This window comes from Otolemur garnettii, unplaced genomic scaffold, assembly GCF_000181295.1.
Source record: "Otolemur garnettii isolate 467f Iridium unplaced genomic scaffold, OtoGar3 scaffold00013, whole genome shotgun sequence".
Lineage (NCBI taxonomy): Eukaryota > Metazoa > Chordata > Mammalia > Primates > Galagidae > Otolemur > Otolemur garnettii.
Window position 1 is genome coordinate 6,719,044 of NW_003852408.1, and position 7,474 is coordinate 6,726,517.

Sequence of the window (7,474 nt, forward strand, 5' to 3'; positions counted from 1 at the left end):
TTTCTATTTCTGTACTTATGTCCTTATGGACAGGTAAGAGTTTGAAGACTAGCACCACTCCCCAAATTTGAACAACACTGGTCTAGAGTCTTTGACAGATAGTCATCTTTGTTCTACCCTGTGGACAAACTAACATCCTTGTTAAGCTGTGTGATAGGAGCCAATATTCAAAGTTCTCTCAAGTTGCCTTTTGGAGGAAATTTTTGTAACCATCTGCCAGCTTTATTGTAGCTCAGTCAAGTGTCCTGAAATAAGGCATTCTTTTATCACCCTCCTGTAACTAGAGGGATGTTCTCTTGTTTAGAGAATCCCCTTCTTTGGATTTCCTGTTTCATCTTGTTTAGAATATTTGAATTCAAGAATTTAGAGAATTTGGCAGACATCCCAAATTCTTCTTGAATTTCCCCCATATGACACAAGGACAAGTCGGCAATTGAGTAGTAGACGGAATGTGGGTAAATAGTTCCCCAGGGCAGAAATGTAAATCAAGCATTAATGGCAATTCTGGGCTACATTAATTAGTGTTCATATATAGATAATGAAATTTCTGCAGTAAGGGAACAATTACACTGTTTTAATATGGGAAGCTGCTTATCTCCATATATATGTGGAAACATCTTTTACAAAATGTTGATAACAACAAAACTTAATAATCAAATCAATTCTTAAGAGTTTTGTTCTATAGAACAAATTATTTAAAAACTATGCCTTTTCAGTATTTGTTATTACTGACATGTCTAAAATGTACTATTGCAAGAGCTTTTTAAATATTTTTTTATCATTTTATTTTATTATTATTTTTTATTTCAGGCTCCTTTATTCCATGAATATTTACAGAACATCAACTATAGGCAAAACATTGACATAATCACTGAAAATAACATTGGGACAAATATATCAATTTTATGAGGAAACAAAAGCATTATCTACAAATCAATTATGAGATAAGCGTACTCATTACCACCACTCCTAGTAAAGGTGAAGATCCTAGCTAGTACAATTATGATAACTTAAAAATCCTAATGGTTTGTAAAAAAAATTACAAATTTCATTACTTTCAAGTTACCAAGTTACTTGCAAGTTACCAAAAACAATAGAAAAACTCAGCAATGTAGCTAACTTCAAAATAACTATACAAAATCAGTTATATTCCTATATAAAAAAGAATTACAAAATAATATTAGAAAAAGAAAGATGGCATTGTATCAGCAACCAAAAGAGCTTTTTTTAAACCTCCTTTTTCTTTCTGTTCCAGCTTTTCTTCCTCCTAGTTCTTTTGTTGTGAAACCAAGAACTCAGTGGTGCCCAACATAGATGTAGTGATTCTTTGAGGGATCTTTCCAAGTCATATTTGGTATTTAGGATGAATCCTATTTTATGATTCCTGAGAACTTGACAAACTCAAAGTCTTTCTCTCATACATAGAATAATACAGGTAACAGATTGATAGGTTTTTCATCACCTCACTAAATTAACTTTCCCATAAAAACAATGGCAAAATATGTTAGAGTTGGTGAACTCAGAAGGCTCCAAGGGAGAAAAATAGTCTGCCAGTAGACAAAGACAAAATGTACTAACCTTACATCTTTCATTGGAAAGGAGATTTCGGGGGGTTATGTTCTAAGAAAAGTCAATCACAACTGAATCAAGGCTCTCCAAATAATACCCAATTAACATTTAGCTGCCTCTAAGCATTTTAACAGAAGATAAAGAAATAGAATTCAAAACAATCAAGTTCCTGAAATCATCTCTGCCAAAGAACACCTGAAAATTAATTTTAGAAGTAACTTGCCTGCCATGCTATGAAATTTATGTGGATGCCTCTCATCCTTTTGTAGATAAATCCACCATAACATGTTTCCACATCTGTAGAAGGTTTAGATGTAAAAGGAGAGAAATTCTCATAAAATGATTAGTCCTTATAATTATTGGCAGACTCTAAGCAAGGGGATCGCTTTTTGATGTTTTTCTTTTCTTTCACTTCTAAAAGGTGAAGGAGCAAAGAAAGGCTTTATCCTTGGGAGAAAGATCATGGTCTGGGACAAGGCAGGGTCTGGGGTGACAGTAGGGTCTCGGTGGACTACACTCACTGTGAGGTCAGTACTAGTCACATCTTCCCATGAATCACAGTGCCCAGAAATAGAAAGGAGAGGAGAGAAGCACTTGGGATCTCACCCTGTAGTTTTTGGAAGAATTCAATAAAATGAAGAGGTTTTAACTTGTGTAGAAGAATAAGTTATCTAGGGAAACTTATCCTGAGAAGAAGCTTATCTGAACAAAATTTCTAGCTCCAATAGAACAAAGCAAAAAAAAAAAAAAAAAAGCTACTGTTCCAAATTATTGCATTGTGCTTTGAGGGAGCCCCAGGGTGCTCATTTGAGCTTACTGACTATTTGAACAAATGAAACCCCCTCCCCACATCCCATCCCACCCATGTTCCAAGCCAGGACCTGTGCTGGGCTGTAGAATAATGTAGGGAAGCCCCTTCCCTCCAGCTGTCCTCAGCCTGGTGAAAGAAGGCAGACAGTCACATAGAGCACATGAGAAAGGGCAGAGAGATTCTGGGAATAGCCAGGAGAGACACAGAATCCAAGATTAGAGCTTCAAATAAGGTCCAGTACCAGCACCCAGGCTTTCAGATTCATGGCTGTTGCTGAGTTGCATTTCTTTCTTTCTTGTTAATTCTAATCACTTGGTCATCTTAATTTTGACTAATTCACTAAAAAGAAGAGTAGGCAAGGGGAAAGACATCTGAAGAAAATAGGTGAGCCATTAGCCAAAAGGTAGCCAACAACAAAAACAAAACAAAACGTGATTTTTTTTTTGTTATAAAAAACAAAAGTCATGCTTGCTTCGACAGCACATACACCAGGTTTGGAACGATCCAGAGAAGATTATCATGGCCCCTGTGCAAGGATGACCTGTAGCTTTGTGAAGATTCCATACTTTTAATTAAATTGAATTAAAAAAAGTCATAATGTTAACACAATCTAGGAAAGGGTAGATTAAGTTTAGAATTCCTTGTTTAATAAAGTGAAAGTGTGTGTAATACGGCTTAGAAGTATTTAATCTAAAATGATTAAAATTGAAATGTCACACCCCTTTAAAAAAAAAGCATTGAGCATCTACTTAATGAAACACATATAAGAAGAAAGTCTTAGTCATCTGGAAAGCTATTTTATGGAGACTACGTCATTCTCCAACATTAGCAGATAAACAGGGTGCAGAGTATTAATTATCAAAGCAGAAAATATGCTTTGGATGGCTGACATACCGCATTGCTTTGTAATTGCTCTTAAGCTATTTCCAAATAATATCTATAATAATCATACACTTCCAGACTATCTTTGTACTTGACCCAGATACAGCCAAGTATGTGAGGACAGCTTAAGAAACACCACAGTGTCATATCCAGAGGGCAGACATCGTAGGGGGCATATAACAGTTCTGTTCAAAGGAAAATCAATCATTCACTGAAAAGGGCATGATGTTTAGCCAGAAAGTTCTGTGAAGGACAAATACAACCTAAGATGGAGAACGTAAAATAGAAATATAACTGACTAATACTTGATGTCAACTGAAAAGCCTAGAGTGTTAACTACGTTTGAAGTTAAGTACTAGGCGTGAGGCAAGCTCTGTGGAGGTGGTTAATGATTAATGTGGGAACTTGAACTTTTGTTTGACCAAGGAACAGAACCACCCCTGGGGGAAACCCACACACAGATGCATGCACACACACACTTCATCTCCCTTTGGTTCAATGAAATCTCTAAGGGTAGGACTCATACATCACCTTTTTTGCAAATTTCAGGTTAATCTGAGGATACAAATGATTACACTGTTTTCATTTCTAAGGTAAAGGTCAAGCTGTAGTTGAGACCTTCACCCAGGGGTGCTGAACATCCTCAAGTTGTATACATTAGGTGGGAACTGGCTGATCCCCCTACTCTTTTTCCCTTTCTCTCTTCTTCCCTCCCCATTGCTAGAATATACTTGTGGTTTTCTTTTGTGTTGGCATGTCTAATTTACATGTTGGTTTCATATTAGTACTGAGTACATTGGATACTTGCTTTTCCATTCTTGTGATACTTTACTAAGAGGAATGTGTTTCATTTCCATCCAGGTAAATACAAAAGATGTAAAGCGTCCATCTTTTTTATGGCTGAATAGTACTCCATGGTATACATGTACCAGAGTTTAGTAATCCATTCCTAGGCTGATGGGCACTTGGGTTGCTTCCATATCTTGCCAATTGTGAATGGAGCTGCAATAAACAATTTGTGCAAATGTCTTTGTGGTAAAAATAATTTTCTTTTTCTTTTGGGTAGATATCTAGTAATGGGATTGTGGGATCAAATGGAAGGTCACTTGGTTCTTCAAGAATGCTTCACACTTCTTTCCAGAGAGGTTGTATTTGTTTGCAATCCCACCAGCAGTGTAAAAGTGTCAGTATCAGTTTTAGGATTTTGTAAGGCATAAAGCCCTGCATGATGCTGTTGCCAGTATATAGCCAGGATGGGGAACCACTGCCCTAATCTAACCAGGTGTACATATGTGGGTCAGCACACACAAGCATGTAGGAAAAGTATCATGGACTGAATGTGTGTACCCCCTCACAGCTCCAGATTTACATGTTGAAATCCTGACCCTGAATGTGATGGTATTAAGAGATGGATCCTTTAAGAGGTAATTAAATCAGGAAGGCAGAATCTTTGTGAATGGGGTCAGGGCCCTTATAAAAGGGACTCTCCGGCTCACTCTCCTCCATATTAGGATTCAGAGAGCAACTGGCTGGCTGCAACCAGAAAGAGGGCCCCACCACAACTCTACTATGTTGATACCCAGTTCTTGAACTTCCAGCCCCCAGAACTATGAGAAATAAATGTCTGTTGTTTGTAAGCTTCCCAATCTGTGCTACTTTGTCATAGCAGCCCAAACTAAGATAGGGAGTAGCTAGGCAAGTTCTTGAAAGGGCACCTTGAAGGATGAATGGATACTATCTAGATGGATAATTCACACTTGAATGTGCAAGAACAATCCATGATCTGAAAAGACTCTCTGGGTTCTGATAACGAGGGTAGCAGAAAATCAGGTGGGAGGGCAGCAGAGCATCTCCTGTGTCTAGGAAACTAGAGATGGGGCTGCCTTTTGCAGACAGTGAGGAATCACTGAAGAATTTTAAGGAGAGGTGAGACATAGATTTGTGTTTTGAATAGATCACTCAAATAGCAGGGTGGAAAATAAATATTAGAGTGATTAAAAAAAATTATTTCAGAGTAGTGTGGGGTATATTTTAGTGCAGTGTTCTCATGAACTATGCATCTCTGGATTATCTGTACCTGTTTTGAGCTCTTTGCTGCTTGTGAAAAGTGGCCAACAATCTTTGCTCACTTTTTGATGACTTACAGTAGGAAAAGAGAGAGGAAAGGTGGAGATAGAAGAGAGAAGGTGAGCAGAATGGAAAGAACTGCCTTAGACAGATGCTGTGGTTAAAGGTGCCACCTAAAGTGTCCCGAGCATAGAGTTTCATTTGTTCTCCTCTAGAGGCTGGTCATCCTCTGTTCCTGGCTGTGGCCCTTTCTGCTGGGCCCTTACAGCTCAAAGTGTGGTCCTTTGGGACAGCAGAATCAGAATCACTTTGTAATTTTGTTAAAATGAAGACGGTAAGACCCTGACCCATACCTACTGAATCAGAACTGATTTTTATAAGATTCCCATGTAATTTCTATGCATGTTGAAAATAGAGAAACTTTACTGAAGAGCAATGTTTTTCAAATTTTTTAACTGAGACCCTTCTACACGGCAAGAAAGACATTTTATGTGGTGGCCTAGTTGAGACACACACACAAACACACACGCCCGCATGCAACTGAAGCAAACTTTTTTTTTCAGGAAGGAAAACTTACCAACTCTATTTTCTGTTTTATGCCTTAAAAAAAGAATATGAGTCAAAACTCACTATACTGATTTCATAATTCTCTAATAGGCCATAACATGTGATTTTTGCTGCTAAAGAACCAAAGTGACATAGCCTTCCAGTGGAATAACGGAACTATGGTGCCAGGTTTCAGGAAAATAAATTAAATGAAAACCAATTTGCCTATCTGAAGACTTTTTTCCCTCACATTTTTTTAAAGGTCTGGTTGATTGTTAGCAAATGAGTGCCAATAAGTATAATCAAGAATAAGAGAAAAGCAGATAAATATTTACAGAAAAAGAATCGGAAAGAGTCAATCATGTTTAGCTTAAAAACGAAAAAAAAATTAGTCACATGCCTTGGGTTGAAGTTTTATGTGCCACAAAATGTTTCTTGAAGTGAAATATTTTTTAATGTGAGAAAGATTTTGTCCTATTAATATTTATTATCACCTGATCAGGGCTAAGAATCATTGCTCTAGAAGAGTATTTCTCAAATTAGTTTTGATCATAGTGTAGACTGGCAAGGTAGAAGATCTCACATCCCGTTTACCTTGCCCTTTCTCCCTCTGCTGAGGAAGAAACATATAGTAAGAAATGAGAGGGAACGTGTCACTGTATAAGCAAATTTCTGTGGTTTGCCTTAGCAAAGTGGTAGAGATGACTCGTGTTTGAGTCACCATGTATACATGCCTTAAAGCCTAGTGATTGCAAAATTACAGTCTTCAAATGCCATTGATGGAAACATATATCGCTACACACTCTGGGGTTAACCAAGTGATCCACAACAAAGTCCAATGTAAATGAAGGAGCTAAGCCAAAAGTAACTCATAAGTAGAAGGCATCTGGAAACCATGGCCAAATTAAGACCACACTGATAATCAAGTGTGCTTCCTGAAAATGGCAGAAATTCCAAGAGTTTTGTTCAGGCAGAGTTGTGCAACCTTGCCAGCATTACATAGACCTGGAACTTGAGCCACCAGTAATCTCTACTAAAGTGAGAGTCAAATTTTGTACATACACCATTTACAGACTTCTACTCATTTATTCAGTAGGTGGCCAATATGTAAGTTTTAGATTATGTAAAAATGACAAAATATGAATTATGAATCATTGAGCTGGAAGACCCAAAGAAAGATTGTGCATTATCAGGGGTCCAATGTGCACTGTAATCCATGCTTTAAGAACTGCTGCTAGAGAATCATTCATTTTCAAGGCCCCAGTTGGAGCTATCTGGTGACAACTCTGGAATTCCATGGCTTTTTAAGGCAATCATTTTTTGGTTCTTTTTATAAATTTTTATTTTCTGATTTCTGGAGAATGCAGAAAAACCCACTGAGATTTGCACAGGAACTAAGCCTGGGTAATTCTACATATTTCCACACTTTTACTCCAGTCTAGGCCAGGGAGAGCTCAAAGGTTTCATCTCCCAGGCCAAGTCTGATTGATTAGTAATGGATGCCTAAGTGGCTGTGTTGAAGCCAGAAAGGGTGTCTTAATTGATTAAGGACGCTGGCTGCAGGCCCTACCGGGGGAGGGCAGCTGTGGGGCTTGTTTT

At 37.8% G+C, this 7,474-nt stretch overlaps 1 non-coding gene across 1 annotated transcript; it reads left to right on the forward strand.

The window, feature by feature from the left end:
• Window positions 1-2,844: 2,844 nt before the first annotated feature.
• Window positions 2,845-2,951, forward strand: LOC111723647. Its single transcript, XR_002772147.1, has one exon. It is a non-coding gene; the product is annotated as a U6 spliceosomal RNA (small nuclear RNA).
• The last annotated feature ends 4,523 nt before the right edge of the window (window positions 2,952-7,474 follow it).